Source organism: Arachis ipaensis, chromosome B02 (assembly GCF_000816755.2).
Source record: "Arachis ipaensis cultivar K30076 chromosome B02, Araip1.1, whole genome shotgun sequence".
Classification (NCBI taxonomy): Eukaryota; Viridiplantae; Streptophyta; class Magnoliopsida; order Fabales; family Fabaceae; genus Arachis; species Arachis ipaensis.
The window spans coordinates 97398481-97402153 of record NC_029786.2 but is presented as its reverse complement, the minus strand read 5'-3'; the positions used below and the strand labels follow the sequence as shown (position 1 = coordinate 97402153).

Genomic DNA, 3673 nt, shown 5'->3' with positions numbered 1-3673 from the left:
ATGAAAGTTAGATGAATACATATAGTTATACGAGGAAGCCATAAATCAGTCATCAGTGCCGAAGCAGGCAAATGAAGACACACCAAAATTGAATGATTCTTAATTATAATAAAATGATCTCTGAAGTTTACATGCAGGTTAGTGCTAATTTTATTTTACCAATGCCACTCTTAAAATATGTAATAAGCTTAGCATCTTTGGATTAACATCCATAAGCTTATTACAAAATTTCTTATACATGTTTCATTTATAAAGAGTGATAATATTTGAACTTGATCATTGCTTAGGGTGCTTATGATAAAAAGGCACCGCCGAATCGTGTGAGATTTAGTGAAGAAACACATCAGTCAACGTCAATCAAGAAATCTGAAGATGCTGCTTGGAAAAATAATTCTTCTCGTCCTACCTTCAAACAACCTTAGCGGCGATAGATCCTTTGATAAAAAGAAATTCACCATGATAACATCAATTACTTGTTGGACCGCCCAAAAGAAGAACTAAGATTGTTGATTCGACAACTAGAAGAGGTCACTAACCTTGTTTACATGTGTTCAAGAATCCACAAGTTGAATTACCTTGCCAGGATAAGGTGTCAAGAACAACTTGCCATGGTAGAGTTTCTGGTGAAGTTCTTTATCGTTTGATAAGCAACATTATGATAATACAGAATTGACCTTGAGGCCTGCCTCCCTCGATGAACTTTACAGCGTACGACTCACTATGTCATTTCTCTCTAATCATTTATGATCTATCTTAATAAAATGTTCTTTTATTTCTTGTGGTGATGTGGACTAAACGTGTTTTTAACCCTTTATTTTAATATCGATTCCGCTAGATAAACAACGAAAAATCTAAACAAGGTGAATAATAGTCTAAAAATTTGGCCCAATCAAATTTAAAAAAAAAAAAACACTTCACCCAAATTACTCAACAAAAAAATCTCATTCAATAATTCAAAAATTTTAACCATTTATTATACTCTAATTTACCAAAGCACCTGTAACACCCTACCACACAAAGTCTTATACTTAAGTTATAAATTCGAGATAATAAAGTATTACGACCTCTAAAAATATAGGTGAAAAAGGGTTTTATCTAGGAGCCTTTTGAAAAAGAGTTAAAACAAAAGCGTTAAACAGAAAAGCGTAAGCAATAAACGTAAACCAAATGAGATAAGAGCAAAGTGACATATATATAGGAGAAGAGTTCCAAAAATACAGATAACAAGACTTCTGACCCGTCTCGCGAAGTTAAAATCAGCCAGAGCATATATACACATATATACATAAATACATGAGAATCCCAAAAGAGCCCTAAAATACGGTTTACAAAACCTGTTTCTCCAAATCAACCTCTAAGAGGGATAAAGCATAATATACATATATAGTGGAGATATAAGAGTATCTGTATATACATCAAAAACCAAACTAAAGTCCCAAAAGCACAAAAGTCCTTCGCATTCAGAAGCTCCCAGTATGCCTCATCGAGGTGCCTCACGTCTTGCATCTGAAAACCACAAAATATGTATGGGGTGAGAGCCAAAGGTTCTCAGCATGGTAACAGTGCCCACATAACTAACATATAAGGTCCCGGAAAAGCCAGAAGCGATCCTAGAACTTCCGTCAATAGATTACAAACTTAAAACTATTCTTTACAACCATAAATAAGCCATAAACAAGGTGGGGTAGCTAAGGGTTCAAAATTCTAACTCAAACCTAACTTGATCCTTTAGCTTCTCACCTTCCTCCGTTCCTCCAGAACTCCATAGCACAGACAAACAAAATATAGACAAAGCAAACACAAGTAGAATATAATTACAGCAGGTAGCAACTTTAGCAAGTAGGCATAATAATCACATAGACAAGTCCAATTAATGCACAACCATACAAAATAAATATATGCATATGTTGTATGCCTATCCTATGGCTGATGATATCATCTGTCGGTTATATAGCCAAATCCGACATGTCCTAGTAGTTAACCATGGACAAAAACACCCATTGCGGAGCAAGTGGGTCTGAGTTACAACCCTCTTACTACTACCCGCTTAACCCAGAGCAAGTGGAATTAAATCACTACTATTGCTACTACCCAGGCGGGTGTTTAAAAGTTCAACCTGGAGCAAGTGAAATAATCCACTACTGTTGCTACTACTCAGGCATCACAATCACTGACCTGTAGCAAGCGAGACGAACCACAATCCTGCCCAGGGCCCAGGTATCTCAAACATACATTCATTCAGTCTAAAACAATCATCATTATTATCAAATCTCAAGCATTGACCCGGAGCAAGCGGGACGAACCACAATCCTTGCTACTGCCCACGTATCACAAATATACATTCATTCATTAATTATTATATCATTATACATCATGAATTTAGCCACCGCTCACAACATATATAACATTACAACACTTCCTTATTCAACATCATCTACTTTACCTCTTTCTTCATCGACAAGTTATCTTCCTCACAGCTCTAATCATACTTCACTACCCAAAAATCCACCTACCAGGCTTTAAACAAGAGCTACCAGGTTTTGAAAGTTGGAGGAATGCTTTTAAAAACAAAAAGTCATGTTTTGAAAACACAGGGGTCCGCGTACCCATCCCTCTGCCCGCGTACGCATTCTCTCGCGTATGTAGGATATCTAACCTAAACAGAATGCCCGCCCCGCGTGTGAGGCTCGCGTACGCGAGTTATGCAGGGTGACCAAAATTGTAAGTGCTACAGAATTTCAATTTTACACACCGAACTTTCGACGCACATAACTTTTTCGTTTTAAAACATTTTTCATTCGTTCTTCGAACAGTGTAAACCTCTCGGGCCAAATTTTCATTCTGGATAAGTTTGATAAAAATCAGAGGTTTGGAGGCCAAGTTGTGGCTTATTGAAATTGGCCAAAAATAAAAAATTTCATTAACATTCCAAACCTCAACTTTCAAAACATACCAATTTTAAACCTTTCAAAACCAAACCAAACCTTACCGTAACAGCATCAAACCCTCCCAAATCATATTTCAATACTCCTTATTCATCCTTCAACCTATCGATTCTCTTCTTCCATCAATCTCAATTCAATAATTCAAGTTCAAACAATATTTCAATATACATCATCAATTATCTTTATCAAATACAATATCAACATCACAACCAATATGGCATTGATGAGCGGATATTTTATACGCTTTTTGGGGATAATTTCATATAGTTTTGAGTATGTTTTAGTTAGTTTTTAGTTTATTTCCAGTAGTTTTTAGGAAAAATTCATGTTTCTGGACTTTACTATGAGTTGTGTATTTTTCTGTAATTTCAGGTATTTTTCTGGCTGAAATTGAAGGAGCTGAGCAAAAATCTGATTCAGGCTGAAAAAGGACTGCTGATGCTGTTGGATTCTGACCTCCCTGCACTCAAAGTGGATTTTCTGGAGCTACAGAACTCGAAATGGCGCGCTTCAAATTGCGTTGGAAAGTAGACATCTAGGGCTTTCCAGCAATATATAATAGTTCATACTTTGGCCAAGAATTGATGACGTAAACTGGCGTTCAACTCCAGCCTTCTACCCAAATCTGGCGTCCAGCGCCAGAAAAGTATCCAAAACCAGAGTTGAACGCCCAAACTGGCACAAAAGCTGGCGTTCAACTCCAGAAAGGACCTCTACACGTGAAATGC

At 36.8% G+C, this 3673-nt stretch overlaps 1 long non-coding RNA gene across 1 annotated transcript in view; it reads left to right on the top strand.

Annotated features, from left to right (window-relative positions):
- The window catches only part of LOC110268056, a 1615-nt gene extending 838 nt beyond the window's left edge, over positions 1-777 (top strand). Inside the window, exons 2-3 of the long non-coding RNA XR_002356092.1 lie at positions 26-137; positions 288-777. This is a non-coding gene — a long non-coding RNA (uncharacterized LOC110268056). The remainder of the gene's footprint in view (positions 1-25; positions 138-287) is intronic.